The following is a 24391-nucleotide window of genomic DNA, read 5'->3' as shown; positions in this document are numbered from 1 at the left end:
ATTCCCCGTCGTCGAGACGGGAGCCTCCGGTACATAAAAAAGTAATGTCCTATAGACATACATAGAGAAAAATAGGCCTAAGGGCCTCACCTTAGTAGCCTATACTTGTCCTTATGTAAAAAGGACCAAACTCTTAGAGCCAGCCAATCAGCTATCACCTCCCTCTAGAACCTTCCTGGCAGGAGCCTCAGTCTCTCAGATTTTCGTACGCACCAAGCTAGGTAGGCGTAATACAGGTATAGAGAACGTGAGTCCTTCCAGGGGAGGCGGGAGGGTTGCATGTGAATCTATGAAAGACACCAATACTGGATAACTGCTGTTACAGGTAAGTAACGTGTTTCTTATCCAGTATTAGGGGTGTCTTTCATAGATTCACATGCCTGAATCTGAGTAGTTAGCAATACACTATGCACATTTCTGATGTAATCATGCTATATAGTCATTTCAGAGTATACACATCTTACCCTGTGACTTTGAAACATTAGCATACATCAACATTTCATAATAGAAAGAGATGTGCATACCAGGATGGCGGGATGTTGGAAGGCTCACCTCACTGGAATAGATGGCGAAGCACTACCTGGCCCACTGCTGCATCCTTCATAAGTTCAGCATCCAGGCAGTAGTGTCTGGAGAAGGTGTGCGGGGACTTCCACGTCGCAGCTCTACATATGTCCAATATCGGCACTACAGCGAACAGCGCTGCTGATGTGGACATTGCTCTGGTGGAATGGGCTTGAACATTAGCACCCAAAGGCCGTCCGGCCCTGTCATGGCAGAATGCTATCGCCGAGGAGATCCACCTAGAGATGCTCTGCTTCGTTAGAGGCATACCCATCCTTGGCCTACTGTAGGCCACAAATAGTTGTGACGACTTCCTGAAGCTCTTTGTTTTATCAATGTAAAACTTCAGACACCTTTTGAGGTCCAAGGAGTGTAGCGTCCTTTCCGCTGCGGTTGTAGGGTTCGCAAAGAAGGAACGTAGAACCATTGGCTCATTAAGGTGAAAGTCTGAAGGCACTTTCGGTATGAATTTTGGATTTGTCCTCAGCACCACCCTGTCCTGCTTGAACTGCATGAAGGGTTCCTGAATGGATAGAGCCTGTAGCTCGATGACTCTCCTGGCAGATGTTAGAGCGAGCAGCAAAGCAGTCTTCCATGAGATGTACTTGATGGATGCTCGGTGAATGGGCTCAAAAGGGTGCCTCATGAGTTGGTTGAGGACTAAATTGAGGTGCCACGCTGGTGGGACCCTTCTAGGTCTTGGGAAGGATCTATATAGTCCTTTTAAGAATTGCTTGATAAGTCTATTGGACCAGAGGGATGGTCCCTTGTAGGTCCTGGTAAATCGTGAAATGGCTGCCAGATGCACCTTTATGGATGCGTGTGCCAATCCTGACTGTGCCAAGTGCAGAAGATATGGCAATATCTGTTCGGGTGTGATAAGGAGTGGTCTCAGGCCTTTCTCCAAACACCACATGCAGAAACGTTTCCATTTGAGAGAGTACGTTTTGTTGGTACTGTCCGCCCTTGCTTTTGCCAGCACTTCCCTGCAGTCCTGCGGGATGTTTAGATGACAGAACTCTGTGCTCAGGAGCCAGGCCGATAACCTGAGCGATTGCAGGTTCGGGTGTTGCACCTGCCCTTTGGACATCGTCAGCAGGTTCGGGTGCTGCTTCAGACGAATCGGTGTCCTGATGGAGAGGCGATGAAGATCCGAGAACCAGTGCTGCCTTGGCCAGAACGGGGCAATCAGGATCAGGGTACAAGGTTCCGCCTTCATCTTCCTGAGAACCCTGGGAATCATCGGAAATGGTGGAAAAGCGTACGCAAATACGCTGAACCAACCTATGGGAAAAGCATTTCCGAGTGACCTTGGATGGGGACGCCAGCTTGCGTAGTTTGGGCATTTGGCGTTCTCCTTGGTGGCAAACAGGTCTATTCCTGGGAGCCCCCATTCCGAGAATATGTGATCCAGCGTACTCCTGTCGAGTTCCCATTCGTGGGAGAGGGATTTCTGCCTGCTTAGGGCGTCCGCAATGGTGTTGTCCTTGCCTGGGACATAGTCCGCCCTGAGCGTGATTCCATGTAGTACAAGCCAGTTCCAGATCTTTTGCGACTTGCGTGATAGTGAGCGAGCGCGTTCCCCCCTGTGAGAAGGTGGCCTGATATGCAGTGCTCACTATTCTAGTGAACACTATGTATCAGTCCAGCAACCCTTATTGATGATTGGTTGTAAGTCAACCTTATAGACCAGCTATCCTAGTAGCGTGGATACGAGCAGTCTAAGGCTAAAGACTCGAGAGGGCGTGTTAAGCCAGCTGTTTACCACACATATACCCCTTGAATACCAAGTGAAAGGACACCACACAAGTGTTATGAAAATAAACAGTTATTTATTTAAAGATCACAACAGCCCTGTACTCTTTATGAGGACAGGGTACTAAGCACAAACCAAAACTCTTACAAAAATACTTAAGTTCGCACAGTATATACAAATGCCCGAGGGGCACGGAAAACCATATACTCTGAAAGTGGAATGCGAAATTCCTAGCAGGTAAGTACAGTACTAATAGCTTTTGGAATCGCTAGGACTTGACTAGGGAATCGTTAGATTATTTCTAGGAGGCCTAGGGGACTCGGGTGCAGTGTGTGCACTCTCACGCGAGATGCGGGACAAAAGTCTATGGTAGCTAGGAATTAGAAAGTTAGTGTTCTCGGGCGAACCCGACCTGGTAGGGAGAAAACGAAAGTAGATTCTGACCCTTGGATAGTGAGGCTATGCTGGGGCACCGAAATGCCGAAGTTACCTAGCCCAGGGGCTGCAGCTGCATAGGTCTGAAAAGACGTCGGGAATCCTCGTAGACGGACCAGGAGCCGGAAGAAAAGATGCTGGCCGGTGACCAGTGAAGAAAGTTCAGTTGGATCCAAGCCTGGATCTCGAAGAAAGATGACACCTGAAAGCAGAGGGGACCAAGTTCGAGACTACTAGCCAGTAGTCAGTGGGCACCAGGAGGGCACCGGATGGTAGCCACCTCGACAAGGTGAGTGGGTGACGCTTGACTCGAAGATCTCACGGACCAGGAGGCGTTGTCGGCGACCAGGATGGAGGATCGAGCTGTCCCACGAAGATAGAAGCTGTCGGCGTCGCTGGACCCAGGATTGGGCAACAAAGCCTTGGCAAATTCAAGCCCACGCGGTGGACCTAAAATGGCGTCTGGAGTGGACCAGGAGGGTCCGGGGTGCCTCTCTTGAGGAAGGAAGCAAGGGCCAGCCTGGAGCAACCAGACCAGCAGTCGTGAAGTCGTTGGGCGTCGTTCAGAGGGCCACAAGCCAGCCGGCTAGTAGCCAAACAACGCGGTGCACAGCTAACAGCAGAAGGGCCCCACGCAGATCGTGGAGATGCAGGGGGGCTGATCTTGGGTGCTGGAGCTGCGCAGGGTCGGGGCTTCTCGGACCCCAAAGCACTCACCAGTGGAGGACACGGTGGGCTTGCAGTAAAGATGTCGTGCAGTCTTGGCGATCGTCGGTCCCTTGAGGTCTCGTCGCACTCACGGTTCTCAGCTTGGCTGTAGAGGTGAGTAGAGGTCAGAGGTGCCAGGGAAGCCGGGTCTCGTCGAGCTGGGTCGTCGGATTCGTGATGAAGGACTTGCAGCAGACCGCAGTGTTCTTTAGGATGGTGCCTGCGGATGCAGGGTGACTACTCCTTAGCCACAAGGGAGAATCTTGAAGAAGAAATCGTGAAGTCCTTTCGAAGAAAGTGGTATCTTGATTCCAAAGATGATCTAATTTTAACAGGGGGCCCGCTCCCATCTTTATACTAAAAAAGGGGCTGACCCGGTGACTAGGTCCTGCCTATGGGTGGGACTAGGTGGGGGGTGGTTACACCCCTCAGCCATGCCGGACTTCCCCAGGCCAGGGGCTGGTGTGCCCCTGGAACTGGTTCAGACCGGCCTATGCGTAGTGAGCACCGGGGTGCCACTCAGCAGTCACCTTCCTGTAAAGCCCTGCCTACCCAGGATACACAAAACCATGTCTGGGACGGTGCTAGCACCGCCCCTGACAGGAAACCCTTTGTCCAGGCTCCCCTCGCTGGAAGGACTCCCAGCTGTAGGGGGTCAGACTCGTGTCTGTGGTGGCAGCATCCATTTTGTGGAGCTGAGGCTTCAGTTAACTTTAACCGGGGTTCACAGTTACATACATGTCGTGTCCCTCTAGAAGGGTGGAATGCTAACCCCGTCGCCAGAATTGGCGAGGGGTTAGTATTCCAATTCGTATGACACCTTACTCGACATGTTTTGATAAAGCAATACCAAAGATAGCATTTAACCGCGAGGATTATAATGCACTTAAGAGTATATGGTATGCGATATCATGGAACAGCTATTAGGACTTGATTCCGCAAGCTGCAGACAGGCTCAGCTCATGCCAGAGCACCATCTCACATGATTCCAAGCACTCTGCCTTCAGGATTGTCAAGGCCTGCCATAGGAGTGACTGATAGGAATCTGTGTGTCCATTTTAGGGTTAGGTATAGGTATACTACACCTACAGCAAAGGGTGATTACACGACTTTGCCCCAGCTGTCATGCAGCCAGTTGTGTCAAATTTAGGAGGCCAGCCAGGGGTGGCACAATACATGCTGCAGCCCCTGGCAGCCCTGGGTACACCCATGCCCTGAGTTACAGGGTCTGATAGGGTGGCCCAGTACCAATTGGAAATGTACCTAGGGTACATGGAATCCATTTTAAAGAGAGAGCAGTAGGCCTGGGGTCCTGATTGGCAGGGTCCCAGGTCGACTATGTCCAAAACCAGCTAAAACACAGGGCAAAAAGTTGGGGGCAACCATAGTCAGGAGGTACCTTCCTACACAACCCCCCCCCAAACGAAAGGAGATAAGGCTATCCTTGTCCAGGTAAGCCTCTATTACCTAAGTGGCCATATAAGGAAGGACCAGCTCTGGCTTGGTTTCCCCCTGTGTCATGGTCCACTAGGCAACCCCTCACCCTAAGGGTATCTGAGGGTCTCCACCATAGGGAATCTCTGTCTCTGGTGTGTCTTGGGAAAGAAGAAGGCTGATGCTGGGAGGGAGTACTGAAGTGAGGCTCCTCTACCTTTGGGCTCAACTTCCTCCAATCACCATCCATCATGTGTGCCTTTCTTTCTTTAGCTGAGATGCACTGAGCTCTCAGGGTCAGCCTCTGGCTACCTAAAGCTGGAGGCTGAGTCCCTCTGTTTGGCTCACTGGAGGGACAGGTCAGGTCTGGGGTTTTTAGGCCCCATGTTTGGCTGTGCCCAACAGTGTCCAGCTGTGGGAGTTCCCTAACTGCTTTTAAGGGGGATCCCTCAGGAGTCTGTTCTATTTTCACTTGGCTAGGTTTACTAGCTTCAGTGATCCTAATCTGTTGATTAAGGGGTTCTTTTGGACAGGGGGCCCTTTGGGGTCCACCACTGGCCTCCCTGGTCTCTTCAGCCCTGGGCTGACTGAGGCAGGGTAGAGAGGTGCAGGTTACCTGCTCCAGACTGGGTCCCACCTGGGAAGGGTCCCCTGCCATCAGGGGCTCTGCCAGGCTAGGCCTGACTACCTCTGGGGCAGTTCCTTCAACAGGGGTAGAGTCAGTTCCCTGAGGAGGCTGGCTCTCACCTAGTGTCTGGGAGGGGGAGGACTCTTCTTCCTCCTCAATGCTCTCTGTTTGAGTGGAGTGATCCATTGTTTCAGGCTTCACAACCTCACTATCTGTCTGAGTAGAGGCTGAGACCATTTCAGCCTTGCCAACCTTTTCAGGAGGGCACTCAGTTTGTGTTTGGGCTGTGACTGTCACAGCCCTCCTATCCTGTTCTGGAAAGTCTGTCTGAGCCTGGGCAGTGGCTACCACTGCCCTTCCAACCTTTTCAGGGAGGAATGGTGCTGGGACTGGGGTTGTAGCTATTACTGCCCCACTAACCTGTCTGGATAGGCCTATCATTCTGGAATGAGTTTCTTGTTCCACCCCAGCCCATGCTGAGAGTTCCAGGTCATTCCCCAGTAAGCAATCTACAGGTAGGTTATCTGTCACTGCCACTCTCATGGGCCCTGTGACATTACCCCAGCTGAGCTTGACTACTGCCATGGGATGCCTTCTCTTCATTCCATGAATGTCTGTCACCTGATAAGTAAAACCAGGGGTCAGTTGAGCAGAGGGGACCAGATGGTCACTCACCATGGTGAGGCTGGCCCCTGTGTCTCTGAATGCCTCAACTTTCTGACCATTCACTAAAACTTCTTGTCTATACTTGCCCAAAACGTGGGGTCCAGTAGTGAAGTTGGCAAACCCCATGCCAGTCTCACAGACAAGAGTGTGGTCAGGGAACCTGGCTAAGCCATAGTCCTCCTGTTGGCCCAGAGTAATGCCCACCACATTCTTGGGGGCACTCCCACCACCTGGGGGATTACCACTAGTGGTAACAGGAGGTTTAGGAGTATTACCTGGGGGTGTATTTCCCTTATTACCATTTTTAGGGCAACTGGCATCACTTTTGTAATGGCCCACCTGTTTACAGGTATGGCAATAAGGTTTCTTTTGTTCAGAAGGAGTGTTCTGGGACCCACCACCCTTGTTGGAGTTTTGGGGCCCTTGGGAAGTCTTCTCTGTGGATTTATCCCCACCCTTCTCTTGAGGCTTGGTTGATTCCTTTTTCTGGTCACCACCCTGGTTTTTAGGCCTAACCCTGGTTCTGACCCATTTGTCTGCCCTCTTACCCAATTCCTGTGGAGAGGTCAACTCAGAGTCTACCAGGTGCTGATGTAATAGCTGGTTCTGACAATTATTTAAGATTTGCTCCCTCATAATTAGATTATACAATCCTTTAAAATCAGTAACCTTACTACCCAGTAGCCAGCCTTCAAAAGCCTTAGTGGCACAATCAACAAAGTCAGTCCAATCTTGAGACTGAGTTTTCTGGGTGTCTCTGAACAGCATCCTGTATTGTTCAGTGGTTAAACCAAACCCATCAACCAGTACATTCTTCAAGACTTGGTAATTGTTAGCATCCTCCACCCTTGTGGTGAGGAGCTTATCTCTACCTTTACCATCAAAGGAGAGCCACAAGATAGCTGCCCACTGACTTTGGGGAACACCCTGCACAGTGCAGGCTCTCTCCAAAGCAGTAATCCATTTGTGGATGTCATCCCCTTCTTTAAAGGGGGGCACTATCTTATTCAGGTGCTTTGTATCAAAACTCCTTTCCCTATTGCTAGGTTTATTGCTGCCACCAGTGGGAACTGTCCCACTCAATTGTTGCTCTCTAGCAAAGGCAAGTCTCTCTTTGGCCAGGGCAAGTTCTTCCCTTTCAATCCTCAGTTTGACTGCCCTTTCTTCAGCTTCATACACTCTCCTCTTAGGGGAAGACATTCCTCTGTGAGAAGAGTTGAGAGAGCCATTGGTTCGAAAGGATCTGCTAGAGCCTCTTGATAGAGACCTAACTCGTCCATTCCCAATGTTAAGCTGACCTGAGAGTGGGCCCAGGGGCCCCCCAGTACCAAGCTCATGTCTGCTTAAGTTGGACCTGCTTAGTCTGCTGACTTCTACCTGTCCCTTATCTGCCTCATCCCCTGATAGCTCATCCTCATCCTCAGCAACATCTGCCTCAAGGAGGGGATGGATATCAAAGGGACCCTGTAAGGAGGGCAAACTTCCATCTGGATTAGAAGGGTCTGGGTTACCAGCCCTACTGGCATCATAAGCCTCTAGGAGACCAATCAGAAAGGAAGTGGTGGGGTTAGACCCCTGTTTTAGTTTCCTGAGAGTACACACTTGTCTCATCTCATGGAAGCTAAGAGCAGCATATTTAGAAGGGACCTGTGGAGGGTCCACTGACACAAGGGGATACTCAGAGTTTCCTCCTTTGTCTGACATGCTGCTTCTAGTGTGGTGTAAGTGATGCACCTACCTACACTATGTGTTTACCTACTGATCCCTTGCTAAGAGTTGCAGCCAAGGTGTGCTAAGCCTTGAGGAGCTACAACAGCTGGTTCAGTAGAACTCAGAGTATCCTAAGCTTTAGTTATATGTACCTAACAGTACTTATGTGATCTTTCAACAAGATATTCTTAGGATACGTGTGGTAAAACAACAGCAAGCTCAAATCCCAACCGCTGCTCACCAATGTGAGAAGGTGGCCTGATATGCAGTGCTCACTATTCTAGTGAACACTATGTATCAGTCCAGCAACCCTTATTGATGATTGGTTGTAAGTCAACCTTATAGACCAGCTATCCTAGTAGCGTGGATACGAGCAGTCTAAGGCTAAAGACTCGAGAGGGCGTGTTAAGCCAGCTGTTTACCACACATATACCCCTTGAATACCAAGTGAAAGGACACCACACAAGTGTTATGAAAATAAACAGTTATTTATTTAAAGATCACAACAGCCCTGTACTCTTTATGAGGACAGGGTACTAAGCACAAACCAAAACTCTTACAAAAATACTTAAGTTCGCACAGTATATACAAATGCCCGAGGGGCACGGAAAACCATATACTCTGAAAGTGGAATGCGAAATTCCTAGCAGGTAAGTACAGTACTAATAGCTTTTGGAATCGCTAGGACTTGACTAGGGAATCGTTAGATTATTTCTAGGAGGCCTAGGGGACTCGGGTGCAGTGTGTGCACTCTCACGCGAGATGCGGGACAAAAGTCTATGGTAGCTAGGAATTAGAAAGTTAGTGTTCTCGGGCGAACCCGACCTGGTAGGGAGAAAACGAAAGTAGATTCTGACCCTTGGATAGTGAGGCTATGCTGGGGCACCGAAATGCCGAAGTTACCTAGCCCAGGGGCTGCAGCTGCATAGGTCTGAAAAGACGTCGGGAATCCTCGTAGACGGACCAGGAGCCGGAAGAAAAGATGCTGGCCGGTGACCAGTGAAGAAAGTTCAGTTGGATCCAAGCCTGGATCTCGAAGAAAGATGACACCTGAAAGCAGAGGGGACCAAGTTCGAGACTACTAGCCAGTAGTCAGTGGGCACCAGGAGGGCACCGGATGGTAGCCACCTCGACAAGGTGAGTGGGTGACGCTTGACTCGAAGATCTCACGGACCAGGAGGCGTTGTCGGCGACCAGGATGGAGGATCGAGCTGTCCCACGAAGATAGAAGCTGTCGGCGTCGCTGGACCCAGGATTGGGCAACAAAGCCTTGGCAAATTCAAGCCCACGCGGTGGACCTAAAATGGCGTCTGGAGTGGACCAGGAGGGTCCGGGGTGCCTCTCTTGAGGAAGGAAGCAAGGGCCAGCCTGGAGCAACCAGACCAGCAGTCGTGAAGTCGTTGGGCGTCGTTCAGAGGGCCACAAGCCAGCCGGCTAGTAGCCAAACAACGCGGTGCACAGCTAACAGCAGAAGGGCCCCACGCAGATCGTGGAGATGCAGGGGGGCTGATCTTGGGTGCTGGAGCTGCGCAGGGTCGGGGCTTCTCGGACCCCAAAGCACTCACCAGTGGAGGACACGGTGGGCTTGCAGTAAAGATGTCGTGCAGTCTTGGCGATCGTCGGTCCCTTGAGGTCTCGTCGCACTCACGGTTCTCAGCTTGGCTGTAGAGGTGAGTAGAGGTCAGAGGTGCCAGGGAAGCCGGGTCTCGTCGAGCTGGGTCGTCGGATTCGTGATGAAGGACTTGCAGCAGACCGCAGTGTTCTTTAGGATGGTGCCTGCGGATGCAGGGTGACTACTCCTTAGCCACAAGGGAGAATCTTGAAGAAGAAATCGTGAAGTCCTTTCGAAGAAAGTGGTATCTTGATTCCAAAGATGATCTAATTTTAACAGGGGGCCCGCTCCCATCTTTATACTAAAAAAGGGGCTGACCCGGTGACTAGGTCCTGCCTATGGGTGGGACTAGGTGGGGGGTGGTTACACCCCTCAGCCATGCCGGACTTCCCCAGGCCAGGGGCTGGTGTGCCCCTGGAACTGGTTCAGACCGGCCTATGCGTAGTGAGCACCGGGGTGCCACTCAGCAGTCACCTTCCTGTAAAGCCCTGCCTACCCAGGATACACAAAACCATGTCTGGGACGGTGCTAGCACCGCCCCTGACAGGAAACCCTTTGTCCAGGCTCCCCTCGCTGGAAGGACTCCCAGCTGTAGGGGGTCAGACTCGTGTCTGTGGTGGCAGCATCCATTTTGTGGAGCTGAGGCTTCAGTTAACTTTAACCGGGGTTCACAGTTACATACATGTCGTGTCCCTCTAGAAGGGTGGAATGCTAACCCCGTCGCCAGAATTGGCGAGGGGTTAGTATTCCAATTCGTATGACACCTTACTCGACATGTTTTGATAAAGCAATACCAAAGATAGCATTTAACCGCGAGGATTATAATGCACTTAAGAGTATATGGTATGCGATATCATGGAACAGCTATTAGGACTTGATTCCGCAAGCTGCAGACAGGCTCAGCTCATGCCAGAGCACCATCTCACATGATTCCAAGCACTCTGCCTTCAGGATTGTCAAGGCCTGCCATAGGAGTGACTGATAGGAATCTGTGTGTCCATTTTAGGGTTAGGTATAGGTATACTACACCTACAGCAAAGGGTGATTACACGACTTTGCCCCAGCTGTCATGCAGCCAGTTGTGTCAAATTTAGGAGGCCAGCCAGGGGTGGCACAATACATGCTGCAGCCCCTGGCAGCCCTGGGTACACCCATGCCCTGAGTTACAGGGTCTGATAGGGTGGCCCAGTACCAATTGGAAATGTACCTAGGGTACATGGAATCCATTTTAAAGAGAGAGCAGTAGGCCTGGGGTCCTGATTGGCAGGGTCCCAGGTCGACTATGTCCAAAACCAGCTAAAACACAGGGCAAAAAGTTGGGGGCAACCATAGTCAGGAGGTACCTTCCTACACCCCCTGCTTGTTGAGATAGTGCATCGTCGTGGTGTTGTCCATTCTGACGAGCACCTGGGAGGTCTGGATTCGTGGTAAAAAGGCTTGTAGTGCCAGATACACAGCCCTCAGCTCTAGAAGATTGATATGGAGGAGCCTCTCCTGATTTGACCATTTGCCGCTTATTTGGAGGTCCTGGAGGACCGCTCCCCAGCCTTCCAGGGATGCATCCGTGGAGATTACCAGAGGTGCTGCTGGAAGCAGGAATGGCAGTCCTATAGACAAATTCTTGTGATTTTTTTCCACCATACCAGGCTCTTGGATATTAGAGGTGTTATTTTCACAATGTCCTCGAAAGAACCTGTACTCTGCGTCCATTGGTTCGTGAGGGCCTCTTGTAGTGGGCGCATCCTGAGTCTGCAGTGAGGGATGAGGAGTATACAAGAAGACATCATTCCTAGGAGTGACTTGTAGATTCGGACTCTTAGGGACTTCCTTGATGCCACAGCCGTGGCCAGAGATATTATCTTGTTTTTTCTGTCCTTTGAAGGAAATGCTCTTGCGTATTCCGTGTTCAAGGTCGCCCCGAGGAAGGTGATGTTTCTTGTTGGGGTCATGACCGATTTCTCGTAATTGAGAGTCAATCCGAGCTGTTGAAAGAGAGTGGTGCAGGCGTTGGTGGATTCGGTAGCGCCTGCAGCTGAAGGTGCCTTTACCAGCCAGTCGTCGAGGTAGGGGAAGACTTGGTGACCCATTTGACGCAGGAAAGCTGCTACAGGTGAAAGGCACTTGGTGAAAATCCGCGGTGCGGATTTGAGGCCAAACGGCAGGACTGTGAATTGATAGTGTTGTCCTGCTACCTCGAATCTCAGGAATTTTCTGTGTCCCCTGAGTATCGGGATGTGGTAGTAGGCATCTTGGAGATCCAAGGATGTCATAAAATCTCCTTTTTCCAGTATGCCTAGTATTTCTTGGATTGTCACCATCCTGAACGACTGGCTCTTCAGGAAAGAGTTGAGTGCCCTGAGGTCTAGTATGGGCCTCCACTTCTTTTCCTTCTTGCGTATAAGAATGAAGCGGGAATAGAATCCTTTCCCTCTTTGAGACGGATGAACTTGTTCGATCGCTCCTTTCTTTAACATCGCAGATATTTCCTGGAGTAGCAGGCGTAGGTGTTTGTGCGGAAGCCTGCGTGGAGTGGTTGCAGGTGGGATGGTGGTGAATTCCAAGGAATGGCCGAATCTTATTAATTGTAGAACCCACCGGTCTGTGGTGGTGAGATGCCAATTGTGTAGGAAATGGGTCAACTTTCCTCCAATTTTTAATGAGGGATATAGTTGCTGGACTGGCTGGAGTAATTGGTCACTGGCGTCCGCCAGTGCCCCATCTCTGGTTTTTACCTCTGAAGTTTGATCTTCCATAAGAGGTCTGACGACCTTGTTGCTGTTTCTGTTGGCACTGGGTTTTATTCTGGTAGGAATACGAAGACCTGTTTTGATAGGATCCCCTGTAGGAGGACTGACCCCTGGATCTGTTGCCTCGAAAGGACTGGTTTCTTGCCTGCAAAGTACCAAGTGCTCTAGCAGTATCGGTGTCCTTTTTGATAGTTTGGAGCGCTTCGTCAATTTTGTCCCCGAACAGATGCTGGCCATCGAAGGGCATGTCCAGCACTTTCGTCTGCACTTCTTGCCTGAATGATGTTGCCTTCAGCCACCCTGGTGGCGCAGGACGGCTGCCCCCGCTAGTTGCCGGAAGCCAGTCATGGAGACATCTATGGCACAATCAATGATCTCAGCTGCCGAGGTGTGACCCTCCGTAAGCAGTTCCTTAACCTCCTCCTGGACTGTGTCCGGCAGTTCCGCTATATATGGGACTATATCTTCCCAAAGCTGGTGGTTATAACGCCCCAACAGGGCTTTGGAGTTGGCTATCTTGATGGTCATGCCCGATGTAGTTGAAAACCTTTTGCAGATTGTGTCCAACTTCCTGCCTTCCTTGTCCGGTGGGGCTGACAGAGGAGAGGAAGGGTTGCGAGAATTCTTTTGGGCCGCCTGTGTTACGACCGAATCCGGTTTCGGGTGTCCATTAAGGCAAGCCGGTGCTGTGGTTGGAGCCTTGTATTTTTTATCTAGGCGTGGAACCACCGCAGGTAAAGAGGCCGGCGTCTGCATCAGTTTCTTTCCCTGGTCCCAGAGAAATTCTATCATCGGGATAGACTTTGTTGTTTTCCTTGTTTGCTCCTTGAAGTCATGTAAGAAGCATTCTGTCTCCGTTGATTCCATTACCATATGAAATCTCTTCGCCGCTCGTTCCACTATTCTATGGAAACCCCCAATATCCACTGGCGGTGAATCTGCTTGGCGCGGTTGGGGTGAGGCAGGGGAAGATGCCACATACTCATCATCCTCATCGGGATCCGTCTGGGTGTCATGCACTTCCCCCTCTTCCAATTCTTCTTGTTCATCCTCTGATGAGTCTATCACCTGAGGTGGCTCTGTCTCATAGCGGACCTGAGTAGTCGGACGAGTTTGCTTTGGGGCTGTCGCTGGTGTATTTGTCGCAGGCCTCGGGCCCCCTATTTCACTTGCCGGTGTTTCAGGGAAACGTTGCTTGTAGTCCTGTATAAGGTATTTAAGGTCATTCACAATTGAAACAGGAAGGCATACCATCGGGGTGACCTCTGTGCGAACATGAGCTTGGAAAGAATGCTCCTGGTAGCAAATCTCATCCTGTTCTTCGTCCGTGCTCTGACATTTTACGTGAAGGTCAGAAGGGGAAGTAGCCTGATCCATGAGTTCTTCTTCAGACTCCTCACTCTGGAGAATGTCTGTAGGCAAATGACTTTGCACCTTACTTGGTGACGTTGTCTCCGGTGTTCTCTGCTTCTTGGTCAGTTTGCCAGGCGCAGAACCTTTTGCAGGAGCCCCCGCTGTTGTCTCCGGTGTTGTTGACGGTGGCAGGGTCAAAGATGACATTTCTATGAGCTTGGACTTCTTCCACGGCTCAGTGATGGTCAATGTCGACGATGATTCCCCCGTTGGCGGTACCCTCGTCGACGGCATGACCTTCGTCGATGGTTCCTCAGTAGACGAAATTTTCCTCGTCGACGATTCCCTCGTCGACGAGGGAATCGACGACGATTCCCTCGTCGACAATGCGCTCGTCGACGGCTTCGTCGTCGACGGCTTCGACGTCGACGGCTTCGTCGTCGATGGCTTCGTCGTCGATGGCTTCGTCGTCGACGGCTTCATCGTCGACGCCCCCGTCGACTGGAGGCTCTTCATCGACGATGTCGACGTCGACGGGACAATCTTCGTCGTCGACGAGGTCTTGGACGTCGTCGACGGTTTCAGCAGTATTATAGATGGGATAGGTTTACCTGCTGTCGACGATGAAGGAGTGGTCGTCGTCGATGAGAAGACCGATGACGACGCTGTCGTCGTTGACACAGTCGTCGTCGCTGTGGAGACATAAACAGGCGCCGCAACACCTTTTTGCGCCTGGGAGGAAGTCGCAAGTTTGCTGGACGACTGTGTAGGCTTCTTAAAGGTCTGAGAATCCTTTATAGACACTGAAGATTTTGTAGATCTTGCCTCTGAAGACTTCTTTTGTGCCTTCATAGGAGGATTGTCTGAGGGGCCAGGGGAAGTCACCCTTGGCCTCTTCAGGGAGGCTTCTGAGGCCATTGAAAAGCTCCCCTCCGAGGATTCCACATTATCTCGCTCTTTAAGTCTGTCAAGCCAGATGAGCAGTCGGCCTTCTCTGTCCCTCAAGGTTTTGTGAGGAAAAGACCTACAAATCTTACAGTCTTTAGGTATGTGGTCCGGATAGAGGCAATACAAGCACAGGTCATGCTTGTCATCAGCATGAATCTTTTCTTCCCACATGAAGAGCAGGCCCTGAAGAGGGCTTTCTTCTGGGTTTCAGACATTCCAGAATTTGAAGAATTAAACACTTACTGCAGTGATAAGTAGCTTGACGCAGTCCTGTTCAAGACTTTGAAGCCAGAACTCACTTTTAAAGGTGAAAAAGTTGGTTTGAAGAGATCCTGAGGAGAACTCAGGCTGGAGACTCCCTAGCACAACATGCGGTAGAAAATCTGAGAGACTGAGGCTCCTGCCAGGAAGGTTCTAGAGGGAGGTGATAGCTGATTGGCTGGCTCTAAGAGTTTGGTCCTTTTTACATAAGGACAAGTATAGGCTACTAAGGTGAGGCCCTTAGGCCTATTTTTCTCTATGTATGTCTATAGGACATTACTTTTTTATGTACCGGAGGCTCCCGTCTCGACGACGAGGAATGATTCAGGCATGTGAATCTATGAAAGACACCCCTAATACTGGATAACTATCTCGCCTAGGCAGCGGGTGGAAAGGGGCACGATGCAGGGATGCCCCCTGTCCCCGCTGCTGTTCGCCCTCGCCATGGAAACCCTGGCGTGCCAGGCAAGAAGAGGCCAGGACTACTGTGGCCTGCGGACAAGAGAAGTGAAACACTGTATAGCCTTATGCAGACAAGCTTCTGTTTTTTCTCAGCAACACAACCACAAAGCTGAAAGGAGCGTGGGACACAATAGCCTAGTTCGGTGGGCTCTCTGGCCTTACGGTCAACAGGCAAAAATCAAGACTTTACCCTATGGTGGCTAATAACCCCCGATGCCTGAGCTAGGGAACTTACAGTGGGAGCCTGACTGTGAGAAAGTGTCATCTTTCTTGCCTTGGTATGCCCCCACTTTTTTCTGAACTGCTGATGTGCTTTGACTGAGTGTGCCCTGGGTTCCTGTTAACCAGGTACCCCGGGCCTGTGTTCCTTCCCTAAAACTGTGCTGAAACTAAAAACCCAATTGGCATCTCTGGCAACCTATCAGCCCCTAGTAAATGATACCCTAGGTACCCAGGGCATAATGACCAGAGAAGACCTCTGAGGGCTGCAGCACTTATTGTGCCACCCTCAGGGGCCCTGCACCCTGGCACCCACTCACTGCCTTTGCAGGCTGAGTGCCTAAGTACATAACTAAACCAAGAGTCGACATGGCACACATCCCTGTGTGCCATGCCCACAGAACCCACTGCCCCAGCATACTTCAGTCACCCCTCTAGCTGGGTGCCCTATGCCAGAGGTGTGGGCACAGGTGCATGAGTCCTTTGCCCCTACAGTACCCAGGTCCATTCCTGGGCACTGTAAGTGCAGAGATGCCATTAAGGGTGTATGGTGCTGGGAGGTTGTCATTACGAACTCCACAGCACCATAATGGCTACACTGAAGACTGACAAGTTTGGTACCAAACTTCTCAGCACATTAAACCCGCACTGATGCCAGTGTGGTATTTAATGTAAAATGCACCAGAGGGCATCTTAGAGATGACCTCTGAAATCCTAACCTACAATCCACGTCTGGGCTGAGTGGCTGCAGAGGCTGCCACACAGCAGACATGATGCTGGACCCCTGGGTGGAGAGCCCCCCGCTCTCCTGGGCCTGCAACAATGCACATCCTGTGCATTGAGTGTGCATTGAATGTGGAGGTCTTGAGGCGGAAGCCGGGACCTGGGATGAAAGTTTGTTGCTCTGCGGAAAACTGTTTTAAAACCTGCGAATTCCTTCGCTTTTAAAAGAATCATTTTTAAAAGTGTTATGTTTGTGTTATTTTGTTCCCTGTGATATTGACGCCTTTGTTGGGCGACACCTCACTCCCTGTTCCCGCCCCACCGCTGCTGTCAGGCGCTGCCGGGAAGCCTAGCGGATATTACCTTCAGGTGAGGAGCAGGCGAGCGGCACTGTGCTCGGCCCCTCCCACCTTTAATCTTTAAAACCCCAGCCACAGCCAAGCACCGATTGATAGTGTGCATTGAATGTGGAGGTCTTGAGGCGGAAGCCGGGACCTGGGATGAAAGTTTGTTGCTCTGCGGAAAACTGTTTTAAAACCTGCGAATTCCTTCGCTTTTAAAAGAATCATTTTTAAAAGTGTTATGTTTGTGTTATTTTGTTCCCTGTGATATTGACGCCTTTGTTGGGCGACACCTCACTCCCTGTTCCCGCCCCACCGCTGCTGTCAGGCGCTGCCGGGAAGCCTAGCGGATATTACCTTCAGGTGAGGAGCAGGCGAGCGGCACTGTGCTCGGCCCCTCCCACCTCTACGGCTACTAATGAACCATCCCCCCAGGAAGCGCAGCGGACGAGCGCAGCGGGCGCGTCGACGGCGCGTCGAAGACGCGCCTAAGACAAGCCCGTCTGCGCCCGTCCGCGACCGGCCGGGACCAGGGGCAGTCCATGCTGCCCGTCCCAGCACCTATTCTAGGTCAGCACTCCTGAGCTATAGATACAAAGGACAGGGCTTGCTACCAAGAGACACCCTCAGCCGCCTCTGCTCCAATGGCATCCTGTCCCAGGACTGTCATCTCACCACCCCGACGCTACAGCATACGCAGAGAAATGCACCCCGCCACCGCTCACCATCCTCTACCTTAACACTCGCTCCCTGGTCAGACACCAGTTGGATATATTTCTCCTATTAGATATAGAGAAACCGGACATCCTCCTACTCACGGAGACATGGCTAAACCCTGACTCTGCCCCTGATATTATTGCGGCACTACCTCCCAACTATTACATCATCCACGCTGACCGTACTAGCGGGAAAGGGGGTGGAGTAGCGGCTATCATCCGCTCCAACCTCTCCGTCACCCACCTCGCTGGCCTCTCCCTGGAGGGATCAGACAATCTTGTGCTAAAAATCACCACTTCGAACTCGACAATTACATGTGTTTTACTGTACAGGCCCCCGATTTCAATGCCGACTTTTCCTATGAACTTGGCCGACCAACTTGCTAACCTAGCACTCGAGCACCCTAAAATGTTTCTGATTGGAGACCTAAATTACTGGTACAAAGACCCCCTGGAGGGCCCCCACTCAGCCGAACTGTCGGACCTTCTCACTAATCTTAATCTCACTCAGTTAGTCTCCTCTGCTACCCACTGTAAGGGCCACATCCTCGACCAGCTGTGGTCCAATACCACCTGTACCACCGCTCCTACTATAACACCATGTATTTGGTCTGACCATGCCCTCCTGCAATTTAACCTCTGCATCCCTCTTATGACCACCGCCACTCCTGTTGGAGGCGGGTTAGCCAGGAATTGGAATCCAACTAATAAATCTGCGTTTTTGGAGTCTTTAGCCAACACCATTCCACCTACGCAAGACGAGATCAACCCCTCGGTCTCCTCGCTTACCAGCTGGCTTAACACAGCCAGGGACTCTCATGTCCCTCTCAAAAAAATCAAACGGGCAAGACTCGCTGATGCTAACCGATGGTTCTCCACTGACCTTAAAGTAAAGAAAGTGGCCCTACGACAACTTGAACGCCAATGGCGTAAAAAGTACGACCCTGACTTAAAAGAGATCTTTACGAAAGCTCGGAAAGAATACATGACAGATATCCAGACGGCGAAAGCGTCCTACTTTTCCTCGAAAATTCTGGAATCCACAAATAAATCTAAAGAGATCTTTTCCATCCTCAATGATCTTACAAACCTCGACACAGTCCGTCCTAAGATCACCCGACCCAGACGCTATGTGATTCACTCAACGTCTATTTCATCGATAAAATACAGGACATTAAAGCCAGCATCCCTCGACCAGTGTGTCTTCTCACCTCTGGCATGTCAATTAAACCCAGCCACCATACTCTGAGCAGTTTCCCTCCCATCACCCAGGACCAATTTCAAGAACTTTTATCCAGAGTAAAATCTGGCGCTCCTTCAGATAGTTGCCCGCCCCACATTTTAAAAGAGTGCTTCCTGGCCCACCCAACTCCTGCTCTTACAATTTTGAATAAATCCTTGACTCTTGGCTTAGTTCCGACAGCCTTCAAAGAAGCCATAGTCATTCCACTTCTAAAAAAAACGGGGGCTGACCCAGCCTGCAAGGCCAACTTTCGCCCGATCTCACTGTTGCCCTACCTGGCAAAAGTCCTTGAGGCACATGTGGCCAAATGTCTGTCCAATTTCCTCGAGGAATCCTCCTGCTTCAACCCCCATCAGGCAGGCTTTCGGCCGGCCCACTCAACCGAAGCAGTAGTCACGACAGTCCTGGACACCCTACGCGACTGTGCGGACAGACGCTCTCCACAAGGCCTGGTGCTCCTAGACCTCTCGGCCGCCTTCGACACGGTCGACCACAACATCTTGGTCGACCGTGTCGAACAAGCCGGCGTCAGGGATCTTGCAGCCGGCTGGCTGAGATCCTTCTTGACTGGCCGCAACCAAACTCTACGCCTTGGCGACTTAATGGGCACCAAACAGGATATCACCTGCGGAGTGCCACAGGGCTCCTCCCTATCTCCTCACCTATTCAACCTGTACATACTCCCTCTGATCCAGACCTTGAGAGACAATCAGGTGAGAGTCTTCAACTACGCAGACGACTTACAGCTGCTGTTCACCATCGATAACTCTGAAGACTCTATACGGCACTTCCAGTCCACAATGAATTTCATTAAAACCTGAATGGACCAAAACCAGCTTAAATTAAATCCGGGCAAAACGGAATTAGTCCTGACCGGCGAGAGTAGTAAATTCTGGGGCCCGCATTACTGGCCTCCCGAACTGGGCCAAGCCCCAACACCCTCTTTGTCAGCCAAAACACTAGGAGTCACTGTGGACCGTGACCTATCCCTTAAAACCCAAGTTGGTCAAGTGGTCTCCAAGTGTTTCTTCCAACTGAAGAAAATTCGGAAGGTACGCCGCCTGCTTACATCCGAGGCACTCACCCAAGTGGTGATCGCTACTGTATTGTCCCACCTGGATTACGCTAACTCCATCTACCTAGGTCTTCCCAACTACCTAGTGAAGCGACTCCAGATGGCACAGAATCATGCAGCAAGGTTAATTTTGAATCAACCTAGGCGCCAGGCAGCCACTCCCCTCCTTAAGAAACTACATTGGCTCCCTGTGGCCCAGCGATGTGCCTTCAAAACCGGCTGTATAATCTTCAAGTCCTTATACCACAAAAGCCCATTATTCATCAACAACCTGATTTCCAAATACACCCCACCCCGCAACCTTCGCTCACTCCACCAGAACCTCCTGCAGCCACCTTCTTTCAACTTAAAACGCGCAGGAGGCCGCAGGTTTGCCACCCTTGCCCCCCGCCTGTGGAACTCTCTCCCGTCGGAGACCCGGAATTGTCAGGATCTCCTCTCCTTCCGGAAAGCCTTGAAGACCTGGCTGTTCAGACAAGCATTCCAATAATCCTCTTCCCTCTATGTTCATGTTATTACTGATCATAGCGCCAAGCAACCAATTGGTGATAGTGCGCTCTAGAAATACTTTTATAACATAACATAACATAACACATCCTGGGCGAGGTGCTAGGTCTCCTCCCCCAGGATGGGCAGGGGGAAGCTTCAAAGGAATGCTGCCTCTGTGAGCTTCTCCAGACCATTTGCTGTACCCAGCAACTGGCCCCCACCAGATCAAATCCCCACTCTGTCGGGAAAAACTACGTCAGGAAGGGGGGTGTGCCAACCCCACACCTCAGGTGGGGGAGAAGAGGTGAAGCACGACCCCAGGCTCCGGCCATCTTGTAGATGGGGAGCCCTGCCCAATCCCAGCTAGGCTCCTGCCCACCTCCCACAGGAGAGGAGCAGACTCGGAGGTGTACTCACCCCAGGAGAGAGACCCATTGGTCCCTGTCCTTGCCCTACCTGTAACACCCCTAAATTCAGTATTTAGGGGCTCCCTGAACCTTCCTTCCTTAGATCCCGATAAGAAAAGAAGAAAGAAGATCAAGAAGAAGAAGTTGGGTCCGGATGATTGCACATTGTTGTCCTGGAAGAGTCTTCGAAGTATCACGAGATAGGTGGCTCCTCCCCTGGACTACAGCGCGCATGGGCATCCTCTCCATCCTTAGATTGTTTTTCGCCATTGTGGCAGAGATGGAGTATGGTACAGTAAGAGATGTCCATGCAAGAAAGAAAGAATGAATGCTACAGCTGCGACAGGCACCGGGGAGGAGGGTGGGCGATATGAATGTCAGCAGCCCTACATCCCAAGAACAGATGCATACTGGTAAGTAGCATATTCCGTTCGAGGCATGTGGGCTGCTGAATTTATATCTGTGCATAGAATGCATAGCAGTCTCTCCCTTAGCGGTGGCTACCTGTGCCAGCTGCAGCAGTCTGAAACAGAGTTTTTAGAACAGCCTGTCCTACAGCAGCTTTCTGTTTGGAATGTACATCTACACAATAGTGTTTTGTGAAAGTATGTATGGTAGACCATGTGGCTGCTTTACATATTTCCTCTAGAGGAATGTTTCCTAGGAAAGCCATGGATGCCCCTAGTTTGCGTGTAGAATGCGATCTTAGGGGAACTGTTAAAGTGTGTTTTGCCTTTAGATAACATATTTGAATGCACTTAACTATCCATCTGGCTAATCCAGATTTTGAAATGGGGTTGCCTTTGTGTTATGGTGAAAAAGAAACAAAACAACTGTTTAGTTTTTCTAAAATCCTTATGTTAGACCTGTTAGCCCTTTGGGTGGTCCCTCCTAATTATTTATTTATTTTTGTCCCCTTTTCGCCCCTCAATCTCTTTATTTTTGATGTCTACTGGACTTTTCAGGTGTTGACCTAGGGGTTAGGTGCTCTTTGCCCTCATAGTCTCTTTCCTGAGGCCTAGGTGCCTTTATGACTGGATTTACAAGACCCACAAAATGGTGGCCAGTAACTGCCATAACTGACACTTCAGGGGAAGGGGCCCATAGGGTATCATAGTGGGACTCTAGAACCTTCCAGCTGGTTCTAGTGATCTAAGGCAAGCCTATATAAGGCCAGGGACAGGATAGCCATTTTGTAATGACCAGAGAGCTTGAGGAGTGAGGCAGTGGTCTGGGGAGGTGGGCGCGCTAGCAGTGGTTAGGTCATCTCTAAAGTCGACAGCCTCTTCCTGAGGACGTCCCCCCCTAGCCTTTGACCGAGCCCTGACATTGGTCCAGTGTCATTATTTGCCAAAGCTCCTAAAGTGATCCCTGAGGGAAGCGACCTTGAATTTCCTGCCCCCCCCCCCTCTTTCTAGGACACCGCCTGCTGTCTGTGACAGGCCCTCTACGATCTCTCTTACCGGCACCTGGAAGCGCGGGTCTGGTGTGGACTAAGTGTCCTACTCAGCCCGGAGAGACACTGGTGGGGAGAGAAGCGTCTGCGGAGGTGCCGCGACACTGCGCAGGTCTGTTGTGGTGTTCCATCTTCCAGAGAAGGGGGCGGGGTGTTGACGGAGAAGCGTCAACCAGTGCGCAGGCCCAAAGGTGAATTCCCGACTGCCTGAGGAAAGAAGGGAAGCGTCAACCAGTGCGCAGGCCCAAAGGTGAATTCCCGACTGCCTGAGGAAAGAAGGGGAGGCGGCGTCTAACTGAGTCACTGCTCTCCCGCGCCTGCCCAGCGACGCTGTCGTCAGAGGGTCGGAGGAGACGACTCGAGGAGCCCGCAACGCCGCTAACCCAGAGAGGCCTCCCCTCGGTGCTGGTTTGGAGATCACTTGGCCCGGCCCATGAGGGAGGCGCTGCCGGGAGAGGAAGTCTGGTGGCGAGTGCCGGTTAGCTACAACTGCACAGTATTTTGCTGGCCTCAAGTAAGGTGGAAGCCGGGGGCTGTTGTGTGACTGAGAAGTAATAAAACAAGGTCCCAGAAGGGAGATCTTTCTTTCCCCCCATTTTGATAACCGGAAGCTCAGTTCTGGCAGGATTGGGGAGACTGAGACTAGGAAGTCGCCAGAATTAGGGATAAAAGGAACAAGTAAAGCAAAGGAGAGCGACTGAACAGAAGGAGTTAATTGAACCCTCTTAAGGTTGATAAAGATGGAGATTGTGGCTTAACCTTTTTCTTTCAGTGGTGGAAGGGGAAGAAAACTCTGGCCTTGCTTTTGTCAATCATCTGAGTCAGATCTAATTAAGCTGATTGTAGTATTTAATCTTTCCTCTGAAACCCTGTAGTTACTCACCTGTTCGTGAGAAAGTGTCACTCTCTGTGTACTAAGGTACCGAGCCAATTTATGATGCCAGGGTGTTCCCAGGGAGTTAAGTAATAGTGTACTATGAATTGTTTGTTGGAGAATTAATTAATGTAAAACCGGAAATGCAGAAGTAACTTAGAATAAAAGGAGTAGGAAAGTTTACAGAAACAAGAAATGTAAATGCACTGAATTCACTGTAAATGTGGTACTGATTTAGCATCTGAGCACAATACAAAAAACTAGCAACAAGAGAGAATATAAAGCTTTTCTATTTTTTATAAAATCACGGTGTAGTGTCCTTTTAGAGTGGATGGATGCTGTGTTACTGTGAGGGTGCGACGCAAGCTTAACATTGTTTTGCCCTTGAGTTTGACCTTCCTACTTGTGCCAAGCTACCCTATGTGACTTGGAAACCCCAGGTCCAACACCTTAGTTCTATCAATCTAGTATAGAAGAGCTCTCTTGACATCTAGTGTGTGTAGCGCCCTTTCAGGTACTGACTGTGGATTTGGAAAAAACACTGGCAGTTCTATTGTCTGATTGATATGAAAATGGGATACCACTTTTGGCATAAATTTAGGGTTTGTTCTAAACACTACCCTATTTGCATGTATTTGGATGAATGGCTCTTGAATAGTTAGGGCTTGCAGCTCGCTAAGTCTTGTAAGCGAAGTAATTGCTACAAGAAAAGCCACCTTCCATGTTAGAAATTGTAATTCACATGAATGCAACGGTTCAAATGGTGATCCCATTAGTCTGGTTAAAACGATGTTTAGGTTCCAGACAGGTGAAGGTGGGTGTTTTAGGGGGATAATTTGTTTGAGTCCCTCCATGAATGCCTTAATTGCAGGCACTCTAAAGAGCGAAAGATGCTGCCTGTTTTGAAGATAAGCTGCAATGGCAGCTAAGTGTATTCTTATAGATGAATAATCTAGATTGCAACGATGTAGGTGCAAAAGATAGCAAATGATATTTTGTGTTGAAACATCTAGTGGGTATATGTCATTGTTATTACAGTAAATGACAAAACGTTTCCACTTTGCAGCATAGCATGCTCTGGTAGTAGGTTTTCTTGCCTCCTTGATAATGTTCATACAGTCAGGAGGTATGTTTAGGTACCCAAACTCTAAGACTTCAGGAGCCAAATTGCAAGGTTCAGTTGTTGCGGATCTGGGTGCTGAATGTCTCCATGGCTCTGAGTGAGAAGAGTGGGTGTTAGCCGCAGTCTTTGATGAGGCACCACGGAAAGTTCTAGAAAAGTTGTGTACCATGGTTGCCTCGCCCATGTTGGAGCAACCAGGATTAGTGTCAGTGAATGCTGGCGTAGTTTGCGTGCCACTAGCGGTATTAACGGTGTTGGGGGAAAAGCGTACGCAAAGTTGCCTGACCAGTTCATCCATATCGCATTGCCCTGTGACTGCGGATGTGGAAACCTGGCGGCAAAGTACTGGCATTTTGCGTTTTCCCTTGTGGCGAACAGGTCTATCTCTGGTTGCCCCCACTATTGGAAGTATGGTTGTAGCACTGTGGGATGAATCTCCCA

General features: G+C 50.5%; 1 protein-coding gene across 14 annotated transcripts in view; it reads right to left on the bottom strand.

The window, feature by feature from the left end:
- BAZ2B (bromodomain adjacent to zinc finger domain 2B) overlaps nucleotides 1-24391 on the bottom strand; it is a 1380234-nt gene that overhangs the window by 613714 nt on the left and 742129 nt on the right. The gene's annotated exons all lie outside the window — the stretch shown is intronic.

Source organism: Lissotriton vulgaris, chromosome 2_1 (genome assembly GCF_964263255.1).
Source record: "Lissotriton vulgaris chromosome 2_1, aLisVul1.2, whole genome shotgun sequence".
In the NCBI taxonomy this organism is placed as follows: domain Eukaryota; kingdom Metazoa; phylum Chordata; class Amphibia; order Caudata; family Salamandridae; genus Lissotriton; species Lissotriton vulgaris.
The sequence above is the reverse complement of the archived record's forward strand: the minus strand, read 5'-3'. Positions and strand labels throughout refer to the sequence as shown.